At 46.9% G+C, this 26,490-nt stretch overlaps 1 long non-coding RNA gene and 7 other non-coding genes across 8 annotated transcripts; 6 read left to right on the top strand and 2 right to left on the bottom strand.

Moving 5' to 3' along the window:
• Nucleotides 1–6,434: 6,434 nt before the first annotated feature.
• On the bottom strand, nucleotides 6,435–6,508 carry Trnat-agu (transfer RNA threonine (anticodon AGU)). Its single transcript has one exon. It is a non-coding gene; the product is annotated as a tRNA-Thr (tRNA).
• Nucleotides 6,509–9,645: 3,137 nt separating this feature from the next.
• On the top strand, nucleotides 9,646–9,718 carry Trnar-acg (transfer RNA arginine (anticodon ACG)). Its single transcript has one exon. It is a non-coding gene; the product is annotated as a tRNA-Arg (tRNA).
• Nucleotides 9,719–9,782: 64 nt separating this feature from the next.
• On the top strand, nucleotides 9,783–11,812 carry LOC124097900 (uncharacterized). Its single transcript, XR_006853390.1, has 4 exons — nucleotides 9,783–9,873; nucleotides 11,000–11,079; nucleotides 11,245–11,340; nucleotides 11,587–11,812. It is a non-coding gene; the product is annotated as an uncharacterized LOC124097900 (long non-coding RNA).
• On the top strand, nucleotides 10,176–10,248 carry Trnav-cac (transfer RNA valine (anticodon CAC)). Its single transcript has one exon. It is a non-coding gene; the product is annotated as a tRNA-Val (tRNA).
• Nucleotides 11,813–21,841: 10,029 nt separating the features above from the next.
• Nucleotides 21,842–21,913, top strand: Trnaa-cgc (transfer RNA alanine (anticodon CGC)). Its single transcript has one exon. It is a non-coding gene; the product is annotated as a tRNA-Ala (tRNA).
• A 465-nt stretch (nucleotides 21,914–22,378) lies between these two features.
• Trnai-aau (transfer RNA isoleucine (anticodon AAU)) lies at nucleotides 22,379–22,452 on the top strand. The gene has a single exon. It is a non-coding gene; the product is annotated as a tRNA-Ile (tRNA).
• Nucleotides 22,453–23,419: 967 nt separating this feature from the next.
• Nucleotides 23,420–23,491, top strand: Trnap-agg (transfer RNA proline (anticodon AGG)). The gene has a single exon. It is a non-coding gene; the product is annotated as a tRNA-Pro (tRNA).
• Nucleotides 23,492–24,710: 1,219 nt separating this feature from the next.
• Nucleotides 24,711–24,783, bottom strand: Trnak-cuu (transfer RNA lysine (anticodon CUU)). The gene has a single exon. It is a non-coding gene; the product is annotated as a tRNA-Lys (tRNA).
• Between the last annotated feature and the right edge of the window lie 1,707 nt (nucleotides 24,784–26,490).

Genomic DNA, 26,490 nt, shown 5'->3' with positions numbered 1-26,490 from the left:
CAAGAATGGCCAAAACATTGGCCATTACAACAAGCCACTCAAACGCTTCGAGGCCTAGGAGTGGCGACTAATCCCCATAGAAGTTCTATGATATTAGATTGGAAGGATCCTGAAGGATGTGAAGGAACTATACAGCCATATGTATTGGATCATCTTCCTATAAATTTATGGGGACGAGATGTCCTAGATCAATTAGGTTTGACGTTAACAAATAATATCAATCCTAATGTGCCCACTACTAGAGCTAGACAAGGCTTTAGGAAAGAAAAAAGATTAGGAAAACAAGGGCAAGGTATAGCAGCACCAGTACAAATAGATCAAGGAACAGACAGACATGGGTTGGATTTTCAGAAAGGGCCACTGAGACAATCAAAATTACTTGGAAATCAGAAAGACCAGTGTGGGTTCCTCAGTGGCCCCTGACTAAAGAAAAGATACAAGTAGCCCATGATCTGGTCAAACAACAATTAACGGAAGGACATATACAACCTTCCATATCTCCCCATAATACTCCCATTTTTGTCATCAAAAAGAAATCTGGTAAATGGAGATTATTGCAAGATTTAAGAGCCATTAATAATGAGATGGTTGTTATGGGACCTGCTCAATCAGGGATTCCTCAATTGTCTGCTTTGCCAAAAACCTGGCATGTTTTAGCTATAGATATTAAAGATTGTTTTTTTTCAATTCCAATTCATCCCGAGGATAGTCCACGTTTTGCATTTACTATCCCTGCATTAAATCATGAAGGTCCTGATCAGAGATATGAATGGAAAGTACTCCCTCAAGGGATGGCTAACAGTCCAACTATGTGTCAAATATATGTTAACAAAGCAATCCAGCCACTTAGAAATCAAAATCCTGAACTACAAATATTTCACTATATGGATGATGTATTATTGGCACATAAAGATAAAAACATATTGCTGGAATGTTATGCCACACTTACAAACTTATTAAAAAATTATAATCTAGAGATAGCAATAGATAAAGTACAATTAAATTTTCCAATTAATTATTTAGGAGTTCTATTATCCTCAACCATGGTCCGTCCACCAAAAATTCAAATACGAGTAGATCAACTCAAATCACTTAACGACTTTCAAAAGTTATTGGGAGACATAAATTGGATAAGGCCTTATCTAGGTATACCAACAGGAGAGTTGGGACCTTTATTTGATATTCTAAAAGGTCCATCAGATCCAAATTCACCCCGCATGTTAACTCCTAAAGCAAGAAAGGCATTAAAAATTATTGAAACATATATGGAAAACATACATTTGGATAGAATTGATATAAGTTTGCCTTTATTATTTATTGTACTACCAACAAAAAATATTCCTACAGGAGTATTTTGGCAAGAAGGTCCATTATTGTGGATACATTTATCTTATTCTCCTAACACGATTCTTACTAGGTATCCTGAGGCTGTAGGACAATTAATACTCAAAGGAATAAAAGCAGCGAAGGGAGTGTTTGGAATTTCTCCCAATAAAATTATTACTCCATATACTATGGATCAAATTGATGAGTTAGCTAATGAGTTAAATACTTGGGCAATAATCATGTGTAAATCTAATGTTTCATTTGATAATCATTTACCATCTAATCCTTTGTTGTCTTTTTGGTCTAAGCATCCTGTAGTTTTTCCTAAAATGACAAGAAAAACACCTATCATGAATGCTCCAAATATATTCACTGATGGGTCTAATAATGGTACAGCAGCAGTAGTTACCCCAGATCGAACTTTTACATTTTTAGTACCAAAACAATCAGCTCAAAAGGTAGAGCTTAATGCAGTTTTACAAGCTTTTTTGATGTTTAAAGATTCTGTATTTAATTTATTTTCTGATAGTCAGTATGTAGTTAATGCTATAGTATCTCTTGAAGATGCTGGTAGGATTTCCCCTTCTTCTACTGTTTTCTCTTTGTTTTCCACTATACAAAGTCTAATCTGGGACAGAAAAGATCCATTCTTTATAGGACATATTAGGGCACATACAGGATTGCCTGGAGCCCTTAGTTTAGGCAATGATTTAGCAGATAAAACTACACATGACATACATATTTTCTCTACATTTGAAGAAGCTACAAATTTTCATAAAAGGTTTCATGTTAATGCTAATACTTTACAAAAGCGTTTTAAAATAACTAAGGAACAAGCCAGACATATAATAAAACAATGTCAAAATTGTGTGACATTTTTACCACAAGTTAATCTTGGAGTCAATCCTAGAGGACTGATACCTAACCATATTTGGCAGATGGACGTCACACACTTGCCAGAATTTGGAAAATTAAAATATTTACACGTTACAGTCGATACTTCTTCTGGATTTTTGATGGGCTCCCTTCATGCCGGAGAAAAAACTAAAGATGTTATAGCTCATTGCTTACAAAATTTTGCCACTGTGGGCGTTCCTAAACAGTTAAAAACCGATAATGGTCCTGGCTATACCTCTACCTCTTTTAAACAATTTTGCTCATCATTTGGTATTACTCATATAACAGGAATCCCATACAATCCACAGGGACAAGGCATAGTTGAAAGAGCTCATCAAACTATTAAAACATACTTATTAAAGCAAAAAGAGGGAATTGGAAGGGGGTATATATCCCCCAAAGATAAACTTAAAATAACGCTTTTTACTCTAAACTTTTTAAATTTGGATTCATCAGGACTTAGTGCTGCGGAAAGGCATATGTATCCAAAAAATGTACATAAGCCTAAAGTACTTTGGAAAGATATTCTAACAGGACAATGGAAAGGTCCTGACCCAGTGATTGTCTGGAGTCGGGGGTCTGTTTGTGTTTTTCCACAGGGAGAACAGCAGCCCATTTGGATTCCAGAGAGATTAACTAAAACAGTTTCTACAGATCGAAAAGAAGATGATTTGACTCAAATCCATAACAGCTGATATCCAGAACTCCAGCTTGGCCATTCTTACATCTGCGACAGTGATTAACCAGGATGCTTTTTTCAATAGCTATTTTATTATTGCATTTTTCCACATCATAAGGTTCTATTTTTATTTTTTGAGCTCATACAAACCTAGGTTAATGTTTTTCTGATCAGTTTTATTTTTTGACTGTGGAGTTTTTAAACATTGCAATGGAGATTTCACCTAGGTAAAGCTACAAGGCCTTTACTATTTTCTTATGTGTTGTACGTTTGTGTACACTCTTGTGTTTTGTGTTGTATGTCTGTATGTACGTATGTCCATATTTCTTATATGAGGAGCGCTCATGAAAAAATGGATCCGAATTATTATTTTTTTTATTCACGTGATTTAAATGGTTTAATTAAAATTAGGTAAACAGCTGTTAAGGATTGTTTTTAAAGGTGGTTAACAGATCTGTTTGTTTACTAGTTTAAATTAGGTAAAAAGCTGTTAAGGATTGTTTTTAAAGTAGGTTAACAGATCTGTTTGTTTACTTTCACCTTTCCTTTTCATTATATTTAATAATTCTTTTCAGGATAATGTCTCTTTAGCATCATTGCCAGAATTCCTATCTCCATCCCAGTGCCGGTGAAGAACTCAACAAGTAATGCTCAATCAAAGAGTCAACTTACTTTGGGAGGAAACGGATTTGGGGAGGAAATGGACATATTGATAGATTCCTCTGCTTTGAACTGCTTGCAGAACTTGCCTGGACTATGTAACTATCGTTTGATGGTGTCACTAGTGATGCAATTTTTATTTCCTTGCCAGCGCACCCCATGTTAATTGTGGTAGTGCTGACATATCTTTGCTGATGGTGTCACCAGTGATGCAATTTTTCCCAAGGAGCCGTCAATTGGCTTGGTGTCGTGGCATTTCTGTATCCTCCTCCCTTCTGCTAGTGATGGTCTAAAATTTGGGGGCCAATGGCTTATGCTGGACCGGTAGTCAGTGACGGGTATGATCCAATTGCAGTGGTATCAACCTAAGACAGGAGGCTGACGCCTAAAGGTCAGTTTTCCGATGACGGGTAAGAACCATATGTTGAATTGGACAACCTACCAGGCACGGTCCATAAGCCACATTAACCTCACTCCCCCACTGGCACCAAGGCCAAATTTGGGGGCCAACAGAGGTGAGGCAAAGAACCTCACCCCCCCACTGGTGCATAGACCTATCCACAACTATGGCTGTATGCTGGACCGGTAGTCAGTGACGGGTATGATTCAATTGCAGTGGTATCAACCTAAGACAGGAGGCTGACGCCTAAAGGTCAGTTTTTCCCATGATGGGTAAGAACCATATGTTGAATTGGACAACCTACCAGGCACGGTCCTTAAGCCACATTGCTTGTTGTTTAATTAATCAGAAGGGGGGAGATGCTGGGAGCCATTAGCCAAGTAAGTATGACAATTTCCTTGCCAGCGTACCCCATGTTGCAGTGACATTGAATGTACTTAACCTTGCTCAAGGACCAAGGCAGATTAGGGTGTTCCCGGTTTTAAGATAATCTTGTTTAGGGCGTTCCCAGTTTAGGTTCCAGGTTTAAGGTTTAAGATTATTCCTGCTGGGAATAGGGCGTATCCTGCTGCCTGAGTTCCCCTTGAGTTCTCACGGGATTCAGACAGTATATTTTGGAGATAGAAGCCCAGTGGAGGTGAATTTGGGAGAGAAGGTGGATTTGGGCAGAGAACGTGAATTTGGGCAGAGAACGTGGATTTCCCCAGAACGTGATTGTAGACGGCTGGTGTGAGTTCGGGAATAAAGAGTTGCTGTTTGAATCTACAAGCTGTGTGGTGGCTCGTGATCGTGTGCCCAGCCAGACTGTGGCATTTGTGCCCAGCCAGACTGCGGCATAGTGTTAAGGATAAGGCAAGCTGTTTGGCTATATTGGCCCAGCAGAGCAGTTCCTGAACAATCTTTTACTACCTGATAGTTTCTCCAATGGTCTCTGAGCTCTCTTTTTGATGGGTATGACAAGAAATTTATTTCCACAAGCCCGAAGTATCAGGGGGTGGAACAAAGGCGGGCTTGGTGACAAGGCAAAGCCATGGTGTAGTTTGATATCTGCATCAGTGACCTGTGTCCTTATTTGAGGGGGGTCTGAGGCCTGAGTCTGGAATAAAGGATTTCATAAGCAGAAGAAAGACTTAGTGAAAAAGAGATTCTGGGGCTGTATCTCAGTGGCGAAGTGCTCGCCAGGCACTGAGTTTGATCCCTTAGCACCACATAAAAATAAACATGCTTTCCATTAAAAAAAGAGAGTCTGGGGGCTGGGATGTGGCTCAAGCGGTAGCGCGCTCCCCTGGCATGCGTGCGGCCCGGGTTAGATGTGTCTGCCGAAAATTAAAAAATAAGTATTAAAAAATTCTCTCTCTCTACCTCTCTCTCCTCCCTGTCTCTTTAAAAAAAAAAAAAAAAAAAAGAGTCTGCCTTTCCACTGTGGCCTGATGCTTACAAGGAAAAGTGGAAATTAAGCTGCAGGGTGGGAGCAGAAATTCTCCCCAAAAGTAAAGTTGCTTCCTGAATTATTCCTAAAGCCTTGAGACACTTTGTTTCCACAGATTGGACAGGCGATTATATCTCAATCCTTGATAATCCACATAAAAAACGTGCTCTGAAGGCAAAAGCCAGGGTAGTGCAACTTCCTTTGCCAGGTGTTGGGGGCTGGCCCTTGGCAGAGGAGCAGAGGGCTGCCCACTTTCTCAGTGAACTTCCATTTCTGTCGTGTGCTTCTTGTGAAGAGTCACTGTTAAGAGTCAAACCGACTTCTTTTCCTCTCCCTCTCTCTCTCTCTCTCTCTCTCTCTCTCTCTCTCTCTCTCTCTCTCTCTCTCTCTCATCTGGAGGAGGGGCCTCCGTACTAGGCCTCCTTCGTATCTGCCCCCTCTGGGGGGTGTGTGTGGCTCTGTGATAGACAATCAAGTGGATGCTTCTCTTGCTTTTCTAAAGTCACAGTGACAAGTATTCGTTTTCGCTTTGATTTTTCCTATTCAGGAAATTCAGGACACAGTACAACCTTCCAAAATGAGTACTCTCAGCGTGTTTCGGGCTGCTATGGGTTGTCACAGCTGCAGCGACCTCAGCAGTAGACATACCGGTCATTGCAAAGGTTGACTTTTCTAAATAACATTTTTTTGCAGATGATGAGTGCCCCAGTCTGGGAATTCCCCAGGAATGCAACTAGAATAATCAGAGGTTACCATGTCGCTCGTAGATTAAATTTGGCGGCTTTCCTTTCTGCTTTCCCTGCTTCCTTTTGTATTTGCTAAATAGAAATCATATGTGGAATAAAAGTGTTGTAAAGCCCAGAAACGCAGAAAATGGTTCTAAAACAACAACAACAAATTCACTTTGCCTCTTTTCTTTTGGTAAAAACTAGAGACCATCCCCAGATCCACACAAAACACTTGGGTGGGTGGGAAACGAGGTGCAGGAACTTACAGCAGGTCCATCGCCCTGGTTTCTGAAGGCGAGAACAGCGCAAAAGGAGAGGCCCCGCTGGGATTCGAACCCAGGATCTCCTGTTTACTAGACAGGCGCTTTAACCAGCTAAGCCACGGAGCCAGCACGCCCTCCGCGCTCCAGATTGGGAGGGAAAAGGGAGGCTCTCGCTCCTGCAGCGTTTCCCGCTTCCTAGGTCCCGGAGCCGCCCGGACCCGCTGGACCCAGCGTGGACCTGGCCTCCGCCGCCACCGGGGCGCGGCCTTCGTCCCTGGGCTGAAGACCCTGCCTCCCCTCGCGCCCTCCGCGAGGTCAGGAGCCGGCTAGGTCCACTCACCCAGCGCCGAGCCGGCAACTGACCCGACCCGGCGGGAGCTGAGGACCCGCGACGACTCCGCGCGGCCCTGGTCGTGGGCGCTGAGCGCTGCTGCCCGCCCGCGTCCTCCCGGCTCTCGGTCCACGGAAGGCCTCCCGGGCGTCCAGCTCGGGCCGCTCCGCGAGGCGCCCACAGCTCGGCCCTCGCCGCGGCCCCGGGGTGGCTTCCCGAGGGGAGGCCGCGCTCGGCCGGCGGTGAGTGGGAGCGGACGCTGGGCGCGTCGTCCACGCCCGAGGCTCCCGGCCCTTCCCCAGATTCCTTGTCTTCACGGAAGGACTGAGGGTCCACCGACAGCATGGAAGGACTGAGGGTCCACCGACTTCACGGAAGGACTGAGGGTCCACCGACTTCACGGAAGGACTGAGGGTCCACTGACTTCACGGAAGGACTGAGGGTCCACCGACACCTTGGATGGCTGAGGGTCCACTAACAGCATGGTGAAGAGAGGCGCACCTAGGTGTTTAGCAGTCTATGATGACCATCGGACATTAGGGGCTTGCATCGTATTTGGTCAGGAACAGGGCGATGACAGCACAGCCACACCTTTGACCAGCCGTGGCAGGCCACCAGACAGCACCGGCAAATAGAATGTGGTTTGGGTTTTCCTCTGACCGACAGCTGAAGACTTTAAGGAGCCAAATTAAGTTGTTTAAACTCCAGAGCTAAGTCTTGGAAGAAAACTGAGTCCGAGTGATCCTTTTACAAAAATCTGGGTGTGAGCCCGACCTTCCATTCAGGTTCCACTGACCAGGAAGGATCATGAAAACCTCACATAGGCTCTGCTCCACACATGACACTGGATAGGTGCAGGCCCTGTGTCACAGGTTGCGCGCAGTGAGGTCAAGAAACAGCAGGGGCAAACAGTGCTGCCTGTTGGACACCTGGGAGCAAATCAGAAATAACAGGACAGGGAGCATAGAGGAGAGTCCACCACTGTGCTAGTTTATGTGTCAACTTGATTAGGCCATAAACACTGATCCAGATGTTTCTCTGAAGGTGTTTTGTAAATGTGGTTAACAATTACAATCAAGTACCTTAAATAAAGGGGATTATTCTCAGTAATGTAGGTAGGCCTCACCTATTTAGTTGAAAGACTTTAAGAACAAAGTAGGCTTTTCTGAGGAAAAAGAAATTCTGTTTCAAGGCTACAGCATCAGCTTCTGTCTGGGTGTTTCCAGCCTGTTGACCTTCTGTGTGTCAGACTGGCAGAGCATGTAAGCCAATTCCTACCAATATGCGTGTATGTACTTAATACAGTATATGTGTTCATGGATTTAATCTCCTACTGGTTCTGTTTTCTTCCAGACTGTTTTTCTGACTTACACAATCACTAAAGAAAAGACTGAAAGTCTGAAATTTGGAGTTGGAACTGTCAAAAAAGAATACGCTGGAGAAGAACAAGGTGAAACCATACCTTGCTGTGGACCTGGCTGGGAAATTTGAGAAAGACCCTCAAAATCTGCAAAACAAAAGGAGGTTTCCATGGACAAACACTGAGAAAAGTGTGGACAGAACCTCCAGCCAGCTGGAGTAAGGCCGTTTTGGAGATACAGGATGGGACCTCTGACTTTCAGAGATGTCCTGGACCCTGCCTCCCATGCTAGGTCCGTAAGGAGGTAAAAGAGGACCCTGGGCAACCAGTTTGCTGTGTTTGGAGCACTGTTTCTCCATGTTCCCAAGTCCCTTTTCAGAATAAAAATCTCTTGATTTTAAAGGGGAGACCACTGTGAAGTTGGATAAGAAAATAAATGTTTATTTTGAATAACTCGTTACTGAAATTGCATGTTTTCTTCCATTATGGATGTAGAAAACAAACCATAGTTGTGTTTCAGCCCTCATGGAAAACACAAGCATTTTCACACCAAAATACAGTTGTTGCAAGCTTCTTAAAACATCACTTATCGTCAACACTGCTTTTAAATTAAGTATTTATCAGACCTCCCGCACGTGGGCTAGAGATTTACCTCTAGTACCTCAATCAAGGAGCACAGCATCATGGAGTAACCTAAAATATGTTGATGACATTTCAACATAGCTGGTTCCTCCTGAAATGGTGTATGTGTACCCTTTTTTCCTTTGTGTTTTAAAGGTATTGTTCCAAGCTGCAGTCCCACGTCACCGAACTGCCCCGGGGTCTGCGAACAGAACCTGCCGAGCGGCGGGTCCAAGAGCAGGTCCACCCCGAGCTGATGCAGAAAGGGCGCCCAAGGCGTTTCCGGGGGTGGCTGAGACGCAGGAACTGGAGGCAGAGCCTGTCCTGCTTGGTGGCCTCCGCTCCCCTACGGCGCTCCCTGGGCCGGGGATGGATCCCTTCTCAGACCCACGGGAGGACTGGACCCTGCACCGGAGGCGCTGTCCGCTGAAGGCCTCCGCGCGGGCAGAGGTGGCGGCCCCGAGCACTACGCAGGGAGAGGGCGCAGCTCAGTTCTGCTTAGGGAACTTTGAAAAAGAAAACTTTAATGACCTATAAAGGGACAAAAAAAAAAAAAGGTCGAATCAGGCCGCCGACGCGGACTCGGGTTTCCCGGCCCCGTCGTGTTCCCGGTCTCCCCAGGCTCCGCGCTCCCTTCCCGCCTGGCGCTGTGCGGTCCGTCCCCACCGCACCGTTTCCCCGGGGCGCAGGTGGCAGGTTTTCCTCTAGGCTCCACCTGAGGCCCGGAGCCGCCGCGTCGGTGAATGGAATGCACGGGTGGAAGGACGGTGGGCAGAATGGACGCGGCTCGCGTCTCGCGTCTCGCATCTCGCGGCCCCTCTGGGGTGGCGGCAAGAGGGGCCGGCGACCAGGCGCTGCGAGCCTGGAGCGTTGGCGGGCGCAGCCCTCGGCAGTAGCCAGACCGCGGCCTTGCTTTTAGGAAGGGGCGCGGCCGAGGGAGTCAGCACGTGCGGGCCAGTGGCGCAATGGATAACGCGTCTGACTACGGATCAGAAGATTCCAGGTTCGACTCCTGGCTGGCTCGGGGTGTACGAGTTCCTTTTGCTCCTTCCTTCTCCGCACCCCCAGGGGGCGCCGAGGAGTAAAAGACCAACGCCAGGTCTACTCGGCCCGAAAGTCCCAGCAGCCCCCGGGCCGCGCTTCGCCGGGCCGCGCGGCCAGTTCGTGGCCCCCTCGCTGGTAGGAACCTGACATGGCCTACGTGGGGGGGGGGGGGGCAGCGTCCAAGACGAGTCGCTAAAATATGAGGCCCCATCCTTAAAAAATGTTTTATTTATATGACAAAGAGGGAGGGAGAGAGACTGGGATCCAGACTACGCCCTACTCGCTGGCGTTTGGGTCTTTTTGTGGAGCGAGAGAAGAACTGGGTTTCTTCTAATTCCAGCGCCATCCTGCCCTACTCCCCTACGCGGGTCGCCCGCTGGCTCCGTCGGTGACGGGAGCACCGCAGAACACCGGCGCGGAGGCAGGCCAGGCAGCGCGTTTCCGTAGTGTAGTGGTTATCACGTTCGCCTCACACGCGAAAGGTCCCCGGTTCGAAACCGGGCGGAAACAGCGACTTGCCTTTTGGCGCATTCTTTTAACGTGTGCCTCTCACTCCACGCTCCGCTGGCCCGGGGCAGGAGGGCGCGGGCGAGCCGGAGTGGCCGCAGGTCTGGCGGTCCCGCAGCTCCTACCCCGCGTAGTGATGCCTCCAGCGCCACTCGACTTTTGAGGGGGGAAAAGTTCACATTTACCTGAACCTGGGGAGAGTGCGCTTGTACCGGAACCTGGGGGGGGGGGCAGTGCATGTGTACCCGAGCTGGGGGGGGGCAGTGCACCTGTGCCCGAACTGGGGGGGGGGGAATGCATGTGTACCCGAGCTGGGAGGCCAGTGCACAGGTACCTGAACTGGAGGAGAGTGCACAGGTACCTGAACTGGGGGGAGTGCGTGTGTACCTGAATTGGGGGGGGGGAGAGTGCAAGTTTAACTGAACTTGGGGGGATGTGCAAGTGTACCTGAACTGGGGGGGGAATACACGTGTACCTGAAGGTGGGGGGAGAGTGCACGTGCACCTGAACTGGGGAAAAAAATAATGCACCTGAAAAATGGAGGGCCGGGTTACTTCATATGAGGCTTTTATTAAAGACCAGTAGCAGATGTCTCAAAATTGGAGTTACAAGACTACTAACTATATTTTCCTTTCTAATTGTGAATTGATAAAGATGTTAGTTTGTCATTTTATGTTGTCACTTTCCTCTACTAACTATTCTTGATCCATTCTATTTAGCAAACCACACTGACCCTGCCTTCTCTGCCACACAGGTCAGGACCTAAGAGGCTGTGCTCGGGAACCTCAGAGTGGGTCAACATTCGTGTCCTATGTTGGACTGCAGAGCCCAAAGGTTAACTCGGCTGGCTCCACAGGCGGGAGTGGGAGAGCAGGGAAGATGGTAGAGGGCCTCCCAAAGGTGCAGGGAGCTCTAGCTGACAAATAAGCACCTGGAAGGTGGGGCTTTGTATGTTAAAACCTACCTCAGACTTAAGAAAATATACCCCTTCCTGACCAGGTCTCCGATTCTCTTGCAATCAAGTCTCCAAGACTCTCCCTGTGTCACCACTCCAATCACTGTGATAGGCCAACATCAAGACCCTCACAGAACCAGGTGAGGGCTATTCAAAGGGTAACCACTGATTAAGAAGTCAGGAAGTAGAGGCAAAACTGTCTCAATGTCCTTGAAGACACTGGAAAGGGTGGTGGGGGGTATGGGAGGTACTCCTAATAAAACCTGAGGACAGGAGGGGACAGCAGTCCCTGTCCCTTCTGAGAGGACCCACTCTCTCCTTTGGTAGGTATTGCCTTTCCCCTTTCTTATTCCTTCTAATAAACTAAGGCCGTTACATTCCCTCAGTTTCTTGGAAGCCCGGGCTGCGCACCATTAACACTGTTGCCACACGTGAAGGGATGGGCTTCCTGGAGCCTGTTGACACCCGAACTGCAAGCTGAAAACAGGAGCTGGTCAGGCAAGAAGTAGGGAGAGGTCTGATGGTAAGAGTAAGGGCATTTGCAATGTGGTCAATGTTTAATGAATGAGTTATTGAATCAGAAAATAATTAAAATGCATACACAAACCAGTATGTTAGGTTTTTTACTTTAATAATCTTAAAAGTGCCTATTGTTTACCAAATAACTTTGTGTCCAGTGATTTCATGCATAATATTATTCCCACAACCCAATGTTGTGGGATATTATCCTCCCCGTTTAACTTGATCTTTAGTGAAAAAAAGGCAAACAGAAATTAAGTAACTTGCCTTGAGGTCAAAATAAATTAGTAAAGTCCAGAATAAGTCCCAGATCTGTAATATCAGGACCTAGAAGTCTCCTCATGTTGAAAAGTTTAAGGATTAGTGGTTTAAGTTCAACTGTGACCCATCCAAAACAATAATGGGGTGTTTCTGAGTAAATGAAGGAATGTCCAAGATGCCATTAGGAAATCATCTAATGTAAGTATCGGCAGCCTTCTACAAGCTAAAGAGTTGTGCTTTCCAAGTAAGACAGGTAATGACAAAATGACACTCCCAGGGGATTTAGGATCTTAGCTTATCTTCGGCAATGCAAATCTTGAAGAGATGTTGTTTCTGGACAAGGAACTTAATAGAATTTTTTAGACAGAAATTATTCCCGGAGAAGTTGGGCTGCGGGAATGGTTTCCAATATTCTATAGCGCAGACACTATAGTTGACAATTAGTAGAAACTTTCAAATAACCAGTAGAGAGAACTTTGAGTGTTCCCAACACCAAGAAAGGACAAACGTCTGAAATCAGAGCCATCAGCTACCCCAGCTGATCACCAGGCATGCATGTTGACACGGACTGAAATGCCACAACGTACCATACCTGCACGCTTACTACGTGTCAGTTAAAAATTACAAACACCATAAAAGACACGTATTCCTGAAACAGCGAAGAGCAAATCATAGGTCGGCCTTCCAACCTCCTTGCTCTCGCTAAGGTCCACTGGACTTCATCACAATACTGGATCACGGCTACCCGGAAATCCGGGGCACTGACGTGGCCGGAGTGATTACGTCATGACGTTTCCGACCCTTCAACCTGAGCCCCAGCCGCGGGGGTGCTGGAAAGAGGAAAGAGGGGGCTACGCGATGTCCTGCGTCCGCCCCCGTCCCATTGCCTCCCTTCCTCCCCCGGGGCCAGCGACCCCGCGGAGGCTCTCACGCCTCTAAAAACCCTCCGCATCCCCTCGGATCGCGCCGCGATTTTCCACAGCCTTCTCGCTGCCCGAGCGCGCAGCCAGAGCCGCCCAGCGCGCGCCCGCCCGCCCAGACTTCCGGCCGCTCTAGGATGCGCGGAGGTCGGCGCTCTCGGTGTCAGCTGGCGGGTGGCCGGGATCCCCTCAGCAGGGCAGGCTGGTTCTGGGGGTCCAGAGCCCGCTGGGCTGCACGTGGCATCTCCCGAGCGGTGGTCTGATGGCTTGTTCGGCATCTTAAGTTTCAAGGGCTGGAGCCCTCCGACTGCAGAAGGAAGCCCATGGAGTCCTTTTAGAAATCACATTTTTAACAGTATCTAAAAAAATACCGAGGATGACAAAGAAAATCTAGTATATTACAAGTTATCAATTAAAATAACTCGTGACCTAGTAATATGTGTGCGTCTTCATTGATGTGTTAAGTATCAAGCGCTTAGACCCGCATGACTGTTAACTATTGGTAACCACCGTTTTGGAATACAAAAAGGTGTGGTTTTGTTGGTGAGAAAATCTTGGTACGTCTTTGCACTGTGTTTACTGTGGCTTGCGGCAACAGTCATAAGTGGTGGAATGTAAGTTTCCTTTGTAGGTTGGAGATGAATTCCCGCGGGGGCGGGGGCGGGTGCCTGTTATCCAAGCGACTTGGGAGGCTGAGGCAGGAAGATGGCAAGTGGGAGGCCCTGTCTCAAAAAAAAAAAAAAGTCTGGGGTTGTGGCTCAGTAGTAAAGTGCCCCTGGGTTAAATCCCCAGTACCAATTAAAAAAAAAAAAAAAAAAGGTAATTCCTGCCTGCCTGCCTCCAACTTCACCAACCCCCAGATTAGGAAACCCTGAGGTGCTCACTTGCTTTTGGTTTCGTGGTGCTTGGGGTTGAACTCAGGGCCTGGGCCTTCTCAGCACTCACATTACCAATAAGCGATGCTCCAAGTCTCCATTTTTCTTTCTTATGTATTTATTTTTTGTTGTTGTTTATTAAAGGTTTGTTTGGTTGGTTGTAGATGGATACAGTATCTTCATTTAGAATTATGTGGTGCTGAGGATCAAACCCAGTACTTCACATGTGAGGGGCAAGTGCTATACCACTAAGATATACAGCCCCAGTCCTTCCAAAGTGCTTTCTTAACACGCTGCCTAGCACATTAAAAGCCCTTCATAAATTTAGAGATTGGTAATTTTATTGTCGTTTTTTCTTTCACCCAACCAGATTTCTTTTAGGTGACCACTGAGACCAGGACAAAGGACAGGTGGCTGTGAGGAACTGATGTGACTCCACTTTTGAAAATAGATAAATAACAGCAGCTTCTACCTCAAGGCCTGTCCTAAGGAAAGGGGCATGACCCTTGTCCATAGAAAAACCCTCAGAGCCTTTCTAGGCACACATCCACCCTGCTGAGTTGTTTGTAAATAATGGGAGAGATCTGCAGCGATAGGTGTCCCTGACTCAGTTAGACCAGAGACCTTGTGCCTAATAGAAGAAAAAGTGGGCCCAAATCGTCATCATATTGGCTTAGGACCTGACTTCCTTAACCAGACTCCTAAAGCCCAAGAAGTAAAATCAAGAATCAATAAATGGAATGGATTCAAACTAAAAAGCTTCTTCTCAGCAAAGGAAAAAATCAATAACGTGAAGAGAGAGTCTGCAGCATGGGAGAAAATCTTCACCGCAAGCACCTCAGAAAGAGTACTAATATATCCAGGATATATAAAGAACTCAAAAAACTTAACACCGAAAAACCCCCATAATCCAATCAACAAATGGGCCAAAGAACTGAACAGACACTTCACAGAAGAAGAAATAATCCATCAACAAAAAAATGTTCCAACATCTCTAGCAATTAGAGAAATGCAAATCAAAACTAATCTGAGATTTCATCTCACTCTAGTCAGAATGGCAATTATCAAAAATACAAACAATAAAAAGTGTTGTCGAGGATGGCGGAAGGTACAGTCATACATTGCTGGTGGGACTCCAACTTGCTGCAACCACTAAGAAAGCAGTATGGAGAGTCCTCAGAAAACTTGGAATGGAACCACAATTTGAACCAGCTATCCCACTTCTTGGTTTTTATAAAAGTACTTAAAATGGGCAACTTCAGTGTTGCAGCCACATCTATGTTTATAGTAGCTCAATTCATACTAGCTAAACTATGGATGTAATGTTGGAGTCTGTAAACAAGTCAAAATAACACCTGGCATTTTGCCAGGGGAATGTTAGAGTTTGTAAACAAGTCTGTATGGTGCCTGGCAAAATGCCAGAGGGAGTGGTTTGAGAAGTAACAAAAGCAAGCCATTAAGTGTGGAGATTCCTGATTGGTTGACTGATGTATCTAGTTTATGCTAATTAGATAAGCTGTGTGGAATGTATAAATACTGCTCCTGTCCTGCAATAAACAGGACACATGGAGTCAGAATTAGCAGGCAGTCAGTATAGATAGGTAAATCGAATCAGGTCAGATGGAGTCAGGCCAATTTTGAGTGAGTCCAGAAAGTAGGAGACTGTCCCCTGAGGGATTGAGACGTTAACTCCTCCAGAGCCCTTCTTCCACCCTTATCAAGAAACTGTCCCTGCTCCAACCTGTTGCTAAGGTCACCTGTCCCAGGAATTGCCCCTCCCTACAGGGAGCTAATTGTAAATTAATGTGTCCTGAGCTGCTCCATCCTGCCCTTCCCCCTTCAGCCCACCTGTTCCCCACCTTTGGACCATCCTAGCAAGCACTCTTGGGACCTAGTCACTTACACAGGAAAGAGAAAGGTAAGGGGGAAAGGTCAGAGAACAGAGGAAGCCTAGGACATACAAAAAGGGCAGAACACCTTCTTCTTGGGATACCAGGACACCAGCTATGGCCCCTTCTCCCTCCCGAGAGAAGTCTATGTTACCCCTTTTTGATAAACCCTGCTTTATATGCTTGCCTCGGCGTGCTTCTCTAATGTTCAAACTTCACGGTAACCGGTGGTATTACATATACACACTGGAATATTACTCAGCCTTAAAGAACAAAGAAATAATCCTTTCTTGCAGGTAAGTGAATGGAAGAAGAGAATATTATGCTAAGTGAAATAAGCCTATTCCAAGAAACCTAAAGGCGGAATGTTTTCTCTGATAAGCAGATGCTGATCCATGGGGCGGGGTGGGTGTGGGGGTGGTAGCACAGAATGAAGGAACTTTGGATTGTGCAGAGGGGACTGAAGGGAGGGGTGGGACTGTGGGGGTGGGAAGAACAGTGGAATGAGACAGACTTTATTGAAGCCAGATTTAAAGGAAAATAGTGTAGCTAGGGAATCGGGTCTGATGGGGAAAATGGAGTCCGATTTGAGTCTGAGAAATCAGAAACCACACCTGAGAAACTGAAATATTAATGTTCCCAAGCCCAGGCCTATACTGCCCATCCTAAAGAATTATTAATGAAGCAATTCCTGAGCAGACAGGGAATTGTTAATTAATTTGCCCTGGGCTCTCTTCCTGCCCATCTCCCTCCAACACACACTTCAGCCCACCTGTTCCTCACCCAAAACCTGCATTGCCCATTACATATGCAGAATAAAGGAAATGAACAAGAAAAAGGAGAAGAATGTAGAGGGACAAAGGAAACTTTGGATAAGGGATGGTGGGCACCGGGACACAGGCCTGTAATCCCAGAGGCTAAATCAGCCTCAGCAAATTAGCAACGCACTTAGAAACTCAGTAAAAAAGCCTGTCGCTAAATAAAATATAAAGAAAGGCTGGGGATGTGGCTCAGTGGTTGAGCATCTCTGGGTTCAATTCTCAGTACCAAAAAAAAGGGGGGGATGGGACTTACTTATCTCATGGATTCTGCCTCATGAGTTCCCTTCTTCCACAGGGAGAAGTTTCTCTAAGCTTGCCTTGGTGTGCTCCTTTGGCTATATATATATATATATATATATATATATATATATATATATAAATGTCTTAAAAAAAACAAGCAATATTCACTTACCAGGTGTCAGGAGCTGTGCTGGACAAGGGGATGGGGGCACAGATAAATCAGAGTCCAACCTGTTAACGCAAATCAGTTGGAGCTAAAACAGTGCTGTCCTCCCACTCCAGTTGGGTGAAAAGAGTAATCTGGTGGAAAGGAGCAGTAGTGAAGTGAGAGTACTGGCAGGAACACGTGCTCTTTTCTTTTTATTTTTTGGTGGCACTGAAGTGGCACCCCCTCTCTCCACAGAAAAGCCCTCTTCACCATGGCTGATTTTAGGACTGTCAGAAAAAGAGTCCAATGTAGATAAACTTCCTATTTTCATGTCGCCCTGCTTACTTGGCCACTGGCAGGGAAGATACCAGCACTCCAGGTGCTGGACACCCCTTACTAGTTTTTCACAAACGTATCCAGTATAGTACTTTGAAGAAATGTGCAAACAAGGCCTCTGGCCTTGAGCTGGGCTTCACAGAGACGTCTACATTTTTAAGATAAGTTACAATTGGGCTCCATGGTAACAGCTGGCAGGGGGAGGGAAGAAAGAAGCTCCCCCCTTCTCAGGTGTGGTCCTTGAAGAGTTAACATGTCCAGAACAGTGAAAGAAAAAGCTGCTTTTAGGTGAACTTCTGAGCCCCTCCCTTACACGCTGGGTATAAAATTCTAAAACTCCCTGAACTCGGGGTTCAGGGGATTGATTGATTACAGCAAAGGCTGTACCCTCTGAACCTGGCTGCAGCCAAATAAAACTGTTTCCTGCTGTCTTCGGCCTGGTTTGTCCCTACAACAGTACTAGGGATTAAACCCAGGGGCACTGGACCACTGAACTGCATTCCCAGATCTTTTTATTTCTTATTTTGAGTCAAGAGCTCACTAAATTGCTAAGGCTGGTCTTGAATTTATGATTCCACCTTCCCAGTCACTGGGATTACAGGTATGTACCACCTCCCCTTGTAGGCCTAGAGGCATGCTTTTTTTTTTTTTTTAATATTTTTTAGTTGTAAGTGGACACATATCTTTATTTTGTTTTAATATGGTGCTGAGGATCAAACCCAGTGCCTCACCCATGCGACCACTCTACCATTGAGCCACAACCAGCCCTAGAGACATGCTCTTCAAGATTAGTTCCTTGTGTATTCACCAAACATTTAAAGATCTTCAATTGTCTGTCAAGGCCACAGGACCCAAAGACCCTGCCCTAACCAGAGAGAAGAGGGAGGGATTCAACTGTTAGCAAAGGAAAAAAGCTCTTCCACTTGAGGAGACGGTAGAAAATAAGCCAAAGTGAAAAGATCCAGGACTGAACTAACCATCCACACTTGCAAGGAGAGTCAGAAGGAAGTCTGCACAAAGGATTTGGATCTGTTCCAGGCTAAGGCCGACGGGAAGCTGAGGCCGCCCCGCCCGTGTCAAACTCCAGGAGCTTCTGTCCCAGGGGCTTTGATTCTGCCCATCAGGAAAAACAGGGCTTTTAAAGGCTAAATTCCAGGTGTGCAGTGACAGGGGTCCTGACAGTGTGTTGAAATTCACTTCATAGATCGTCCTCTTGTCGTAGGACAATTAATGGAAGAAAAGATAACACTGTCTCTCTAATCTTGTTAGGGTGAGGGAGTGGGGAGAAGACAGAGAAAAAACATGTTCTTTTAAAAATAAGCCTCAGAGCATATGTTCAGAGTTTCTATTCAAAAGGCCAAAGTGGACCACTGTTATAAGAGCAGAAATCATGAGTTTCCTGGAGGGTTAGGAAAGAGAAGAGGGGTCCCTGAGACACTTTCAAGGGAGAGTGGGTCCTCTCAGAAAAGGAAGGTGCACCCCCCCTGCTCTCCAGTTTTATTAGGGGTCCCAGAGAAGTTTCCAGAGAGTTTTGCCTAAATTCACCTCTTGACTCACCAGGGATTAACCCAGGACTGCTTAGCTGCTGAGTCATATTCTCAGCCTTTATAATAATAACAATCATTATTATTTTTAAAAAATTTGAGACAGAGTCTCACTGAGTTGTTTGGGGTCTCACTGAATTTACTGAGGCTGGCTTCCAATTTAGGATCTCTGCATGGCTGGCATTATAGGCATACTCCACGCCCCGCACTTCTTCACTTCTGATTGATAGCACAGAAACTGCAAGGACAACCTGGAAGAGAGAAGAGGATGTGGTGGACTCAGAGTTGGAATTTTAAAGGAAATTGAATCTGCCTGTTTTTGCCTCAATTTCCTGCCGAACAGCTCTCAGCAAACTTTCTTTGTGAGGGTCTTGATGTTTTAATTGCCAAGGTGATTGAGGGTTGTGACAGTTTGGGTAATAAGGGAGGGCCCAGGCTGTCTGGGAAGGTGTGACATAATCTTGAAAAATAGTTTTACTTAAGTGCATGCAATTACGACTGGGGGAGGTTTTGACATATCAGGCCCAGTCTTCCACGGCCTGTCAGTCAGATAAGGCTCCCAGTGGCTTTCAGTCTCCTGGTGTCCTTTCCCTGCTCGCCCATTCATGGCTGAGTAACTACCCCACCGTTCTCAGCATGATCTTTGCTGGGGAGAACTAGAAAAGACTCCTATTTTCCCTCCCACAGGTCAGGAAGCCATAGATTAAGCTGTTTTATGGAGTTTAAGAGGCAAAGGAGGTGTGGGGAAACCACCATTAGAGGCAAAGCCAGTACAGCAAAGACTGTCTTTTCCTTATCAAAGGATACAATTTTATCTTGTTTTGAAAGTGTCAGGCCTAGCTGGGGGTATGACATGTGCCTGTAATCCAGCTACCGGGGTGGCTACTAGGGAGGCTGAGACAGGAGGCAATTTAGGCAGATCCTGTCTCCAAGCTAAAAGGGCTGTGAATCTAGTTCAGTGGTAGAGGGTTCCTGAGTTAAATTCACAGTACGAAAACACAGAACTTTAGGGAAAAATCAGATAAGATTTGAATTTCACAAAAACTTCTATCAGTCTTTGAATAACTGAGTAGGAAGTGGGTGGGTGCTAGAAGTGGAGGTTTCCTGACAGTAAAATAGATGGCTTTATTTTAGGCCTAGAAATCAGGTTTATCTAGGGTGAGCAGGAACAGCTGTCTGCTTTATTAAACAAATTTAAAAAGACAATTGCCATAGTGCCTGCAACAGATGTTAAGAGCCATTGAGCAATAGGATGGACATAGAAAGTAGAACATATTTCATATTTTCAGTAAATTTCCTACATGCCTCTCTCTTGAATATGAACAGGTAGACTGACAGTGGATTGCATGTGAGGAATGGAGAGGGAACAAGGGGGGTCACTCTGGGTGTCTCTGTAGAGAGGCACCCAGATTTCTAGCTCTGGAATTTAGCTGGATGTTTGGGTTACTACTCACCAATGTAAGGAAGCTAGGAGAAGGAAGAGGAGAGATTGACTGATGAGTGCCAAGAACTGAGAAGGGCCAGATTTTACCCAATGGGCAAGCTCTTAAATTAACCTGCTACAGTTTTGTGGGTGTTGGCAGAATTCATGAGCCTCCAGGGCGAGAGACAGGACAGTTTATTATTAACAGTGATTGCAATAGCCAAATAACTAGCATTTCTGATTGGGTTTCCTAGCTCAAATTCCCAGGAGGCAACATCTAGAGTGCTACATGATACCTGTGTCTGCAGTGGGTTGTGTTGCAGGAGAGGAATCCCAAACCTGGGGATCTCAATTCTTGTACAACGTGCAATAATAAGCATCCCTGACAAGGGAGCTGGAGACATATCTCTGTCTTCCAAAGGTGTTCGATACACTCTCAACCTTGAAAAAGTAATCCAGAACAAATGGAAGCTGGTTCCTGATAGAAGGACGTGCAAAAATATGAGACCCACAGAGAATGAGCTCTCAATGATGAATTCTATTTTCCGTAGCTGTGTTTAAGTATTTGAAGACTTTCAGGCTAAGGGAAACCAACGCACATTTTAGAGATTAGAATAGTAAAGAATAAAGATGTAATTCCAGTTAATTTAATCCAGTGTCATTTAATGGCTAATACAAATTGTTTGCCTCTGGAACTGGATAGTCTACGTGTATGGACATTTACTACACTATATTCAGCCTACTCAAACGGAATGCCCACCTTCAGCTCCAAGACTGACCAGGTATAAGGAGAGTAACTAAGAACAGAGTAGGGACGAAGAGCATGAGAAGAAGATTAACATTAAACAGAGATGAGAGGTGGGAGGGAAAGGGAGAGAAAAGGGAAATTGCATGGAAATGGAAGGAGACCCTCAGGGTTATACAAAAGAACATACAAGAGGAAATGAGGGGAAAGGGAAAAATAATACAAGGGGGAGAAATGAAGGTCAGTAGAGGGGGTAGAGAGAGAAGAGGGGAGGGGAGGGGAGGGGAGGGGGGACAGTAGAGGATAGGAAAGGTAGCAGAACACGACAGTCACTAGTATGGCAATATGTAAATCAATGGATGTGTAACTGATGTGATTCTGCAATCTGTATATGGGCTAAAAATGGGAGTTCATAACCCACTTGAAACAAAGTGTGAAAGATGATATATCAAGAACTATGTAATGTTTTGAACAACCAACAATAAAAAAACAAATAAATAAATAAAAAATTAAAAAAATAAAATCCAAAAAAAAAAAAAAAGACTGACCAGGTAAATGTCTCCAATAGTCCACGTTCCGGCCCAAACAAAACACTTTCAAAAGTGAGCCGGTCCCTTGCTGTGCTCGAGGCAGTAACTGATTCCCTTTGGAGAGGCACAGTGAGACCTGAAGGTGGACCGAGGGACAGAGGAACTGTTCTGGTTCCGGCTGCCTTCAGTTGGTTCTCTTCCTATTAGTTCACTTGAGGATTGACAGGGTCAGTGGAAGGTGGACGGAGGTTGCCTTGGTAACCAGATCAAGATGTTCTTGTGCAAATAGGAGACTCTGTCTCTAACGCTGCGCAAGATCTTCGCTGCAGGGGAAGAGATAAGGATGGGATCCGAGAACTGGGGAGCGCGGCAGCGGGCCCACTCAGGGCTGGGGATGTAGCTCAGTGGTAGAGCGCATGCTTCGCATGTATGAGGCCCCGGGTTCGATCCCCGGCATCTCCAGGCTTTTTTTTTTTTTTTTTTTCCTTTTTGGCCGGCCCTGCTCTGACAGGGAGAGCTTTGGACCGAGTCCCACCGCTGGACCTTAAAGCAACCTCCGCCTCGTTCATTTCCTATGGCGTTCTTTCAACCACTGCGAACACACGGTGTGGAGCGCGAGGGCCGGGATTGCAGCGAGGTATTTCTGAGCTCTGTGCCCTAAGCAAACGAATTGGAGACAGAACACCCACGCGGAAGTGCAGGCGGAGCGGAACGCACCAGCACGGGCGGTGCGTGCTGCCCCGCCGCGGGTGGTGTTGGCCGGAGAACAGGCCTGGGAGCGGCGCTGCAGCTCGTGCGGCGAGGGGCCGAGACTGCTGCGCCGAGGCCTGCCAGAGCCGGGAGCCCGGCCCCGACGCGCCACGCCTTCGGCGGCGGGAGAAAGGACGGACCTCGGCATTACCCGTCCGAGAGGGGCGCGCTCTCAGCGGCCGGTTAGCTCAGTTGGTTAGAGCGTGGTGCTAATAACGCCAAGGTCGCGGGTTCGATCCCCGTACGGGCCAGCTCCTTTCGTTTTCCTTTTCTTCCCTTTTGACATTTACATGTAAATTCTATCGCTTTTCTACGGAGAATTAAAGACCGGTTGTCCAGGGGCCACTGTTGGTTGACAGGCTGCCGCCGCCGCCGCCGCCAAGCCCTCGGTCCAGGAAAGTCCGGAACCCATATTCGAAGTCAGGTTCCGAGTCGGCCCCTCCTAAGGAAGCAGGGCGCCCCGGGTCGGCCATAGACTCACTGCCAGGAGAGGGTCCGAAGGCGCCGACGCAGCCCGAAGGAGAGACGCTCCCGCCACTCCGGTCGCCCTCGCGGGCACCACTGGCGAGGTGTCGCCCCCACCTGCGGGCGGGACTCCCAGGCGGAGGGAGCTGCGCAGCGCCCTGCTGCCGGGAGCCGAGGGCCTGACGCCTGCCCAGAGCCCGCTGCCCTCGCGGCCCGCCGCCTGCCGGGCGCAGCTGCAGGCCGGCCGCCCTCGGCTCGGTCCCCTGGGTTCCCTCGCAGCCGGCCTCGTCGTCCCCAGCCCCAGGCAGGGCCCGAGGTGGACACCCGCCGCGTCGCACATCCCCACTGCGGTGCCCCGAGTTTTCGTCGGTCTTGCGTTTTCCCGGGCAAGAGGCTCTCCTGTGGCCTCGCGGTCCCTGTGGGTCAGGTTGGCAGCGAGGCCACTGCGGCTCCTCGCACCTGGCGGACCCTGCTCTGTGGATCTGGGGCGGGCGACGACCCAAGCACGCCGGACTCCCGCGTTTTCAAGGAGCTCCGCTTCCTCCTACCAGGCTGGGTCAGCGCCCCCAGTTCTCAGAGCTGCGTGTTTCTGGGAGGCGCGAGGTTTCCTCGACACCGCGTCTCGGAGAGCTGCCCGGTCCTTCGCTGGCCTGGTTTTAATTAGAGAAGGAAGGAAGGAGGGACGGAGAATCGACGTTGCGGACAGTTGCCGAGGACTAGATTCATGGGCCGCTGAGGGTGCCCCAGGCGTGCGGCTCGTTGGTCTAGGGGTATGATTCTCGCTTAGGGTGCGAGAGGTCCCGGGTTCAAATCCCGGACGAGCCCAAGTTTTCATCCCTCCTCTGGCTGGGCGGGAGCAGTCCCTGGCCCCAAGCCCCACCCACCCTAAGTGGGGCCAAGCGAGGTTTTCTCTTGGCTTTTCTTTCCTTCCGCTCCAAAGTGACCATTGAAACACACACACACACACACACACACACTCACTTTTGTGTGTGCCTCTAGTGTGGCGAAGGCAGCCAATGAGCAAGCACCAAGGCGGCTGAACAGGAAAAGAAAACCGCAGGCATTGTGTTCAGGGCTCCAGGAAGGGATGGAAGACAGTTTATTAAGAGGTTGGGGGGGGGCGGCTGCAGAGAGGAAGATTGACAGGTCGGGGGTGCAGTTTGTTAGAACAACAATAGCTACGCACAGCAGGGTAACCATGGTTGACAGCCAGTGACGAGGATTTTGAACTTTCCCAGTTGGAAGGAAAGATAACTGTTCGATGTAATCGATTTGCCAATTGTCCTGATGGGATCATTTACGTATTGATTATGTATGTGTATTGAGATATCACTGTGCCTCCAAGCACAATTACTATTTGTCAAGTACATGTGTGCTTGTTTATATATATAAAAGATCCTGTCCATTTCTATTCTAGAAGAAATTTTAAAAAACCCATCAAACTTTAAAAAAGAAAAAAAAAAAGAAAGTCCATCGTGCCCTTGACACACGGTGGTAAGAAACTGAAAGCACGTCTGTGGTTGTGGTATCAGGAAACTTATCTCCCATTGGTCCATAATGACACCTGTTTGGGCTAGAAACTGGAGTCACCATTTTTCAAAACCGCAGGAAGCGCTATCACACTGTTCCTTGCTTGGACTGTTGGCCCCATCTGCATCCTTCCAACATTTCTGCATGCCTCTCCTATATCATAACCCTTTCTGGTGGTGCTTGTGCTTCAGAAATGCCCGAGGAACTCGTCCATTCAGAGCCCACGTCCTAGTGCAAACCTGCAGGACATGCACCGTGTGGAACTTGGACACTGGTGAGTTTAACAGGTGTCTGGTGTTACGATCGCCAACAGGCCGGACGCGCGTCTCCGACAGGGGGCGCTGAGACAAAAATTCTTCAAAACTTGCAGAGCTGGCGGGAAAAGTCAGTCTGCTGTTACCGTTTGCGGTGATTCCATCATTCCATGAGAATGAACAGCTCTAAAATTGGAACCTGCTTGATTGCAGCGACTTACACTCTTACGGTAGTAATGATAAGGTCACCAAAAGTCAGACGCCCAACGTGGGGCTCGAACCCACGACCCTGAGATTAAGAGTCTCATGCTCTACCGACTGAGCTAGCCGGGCACTGCAGTAGGACCTTTTTCCCCAATGTATTAGAAGAATACGTAGCTTTTTTGGGTGCGGGGGTCAAATTGAGAATATTGGATTTTATCTGGTTGTTTATTTGAGCTTCTTAGATAAGAGGAAATGAACCACAAAGAATGCAAGCACTACCTTTGGTTATTAGCATACTACATTTCCCTTTTTTCCTCCCAATCTCACCAATTTGTGTTAGACCACAAAACGCCCCCAGGATCTAAGAATCTGCTCTGGGTGCTGCGAGAGTGACCCTAACGATGGCATCCAGACAGGTGGCCAGCTTGGCTCTGAGCATAGTCTCCCGGAGCCCATTTCTTCAAGTGCTCACATGACCCAGGACCCTCTCTGACCCACTGAGGTTTTCTGTTCCAGTTCCCTCACCCATCCTCCCCTTCTGGCTCTTGAGTTAAGAACAGACTTTAAGGCGATAATAATACAAACTCTGAGAACCAGTTGTTAGGCGGCTCCTGGTGACAAAAAGGATCGAATCAGATCACAGTGGTAGCAAGAGAAGAGGTAAGAAATGCCTGAATTTCTAGGTCTATCTGGAAGGCTGAGTCCGTAGGATTTCTGGCAGATTCTGCCGCAGTCTGGCTGGGCACAAATCACGAGCCACTGAAGCAGGAACAAACTCCTGCTGTATCAATCTACACAAGTTGTTCGTCACCCCCCGGTTATTTTGCTGCAGCCAGACTCCAGCAGATTCGAATGGGAATGTGAAGGACAGTCAAAACTCTGAAGTCAAGATGCAGGCTTGAAAAATGCATACCAAGAGATAAAACTAAGTGGGCTAGTGCATTTTTCAACTGCCTTTAACTTTGGGAAGGCCAAATCCACCTAATATATGACCAAAGCAAAGGGAGTCAGATGAAAACAATAGTTATGTTGCTGTGAAAACCTGATTCTGCTGTCTCCACCCCATGGGATCTGCCAGAGCCCCAGAACATTAGTATTGCCTTGAAAGAGTGCCCATCCCTGACAATACAAATTACCTGCTCTCCATTCCCTTCCACACGAGCTTTACTTTTTTCTTTACACCAACACCGGAATATTATTAATATCTCACTTGCTCTGTGTGAGATGTTATATCCAGTTTAAAATCTATTTCATAAAATAAAGACAAAACAAAAACTATCTCATATTTTACCTATTTAGATATATGGCACCTATAGTTAGGCAAAGGAAATCGTGCATTTTAAATTGGATGGAGGGACTCCCTAGAATTTGGAGGTGTAGCTGGTATATATACCTTGAAATTGAGAATCATGTGCCCACCTAAAATGGATTAATTTGACCGCAGAAGTAACTTTCTTAGACTACATTGAGATTTGACTGTTTCCTAAGACTCCTTTAAAGAAGAGCAGGGGTCTTCCAAATCAATTGAACACGTTTTTATTAAGGGCCTTTTCTGTAGATATTTAAAATGAAAACATGAATCCAGCATGATCCCTTCCTTCAAGAAAGCTGCCTGCCATGTGCTGCTTAGAGAGGCCCACAGAGTGCTGAGAATCCATGTCTCCCTTTGCATCTCTTTTGAAAGTACACGTTTTAGAAGTTTCCCTCATAAGAGTCCATTCAAATAAATTTGAAAACATTTTCCTTCTAAAGAAAGCCACTCAATTTGGAAAGGCCAGATGGAAACACATGTAGGTTACAAGGCTCTCACCTATTTTCTGAGTCATTTGCCTTCCC

This window comes from Marmota monax, unplaced genomic scaffold, assembly GCF_021218885.2.
Source record: "Marmota monax isolate L192 unplaced genomic scaffold, Marmota_monax_Labrador192_F-V1.1 WCK01_AAM20220418_F8-fsc00141, whole genome shotgun sequence".
Taxonomy (NCBI): Eukaryota; Metazoa; Chordata; class Mammalia; order Rodentia; family Sciuridae; genus Marmota; species Marmota monax.
This window is presented reverse-complemented; position numbering and strand designations above follow the sequence as displayed.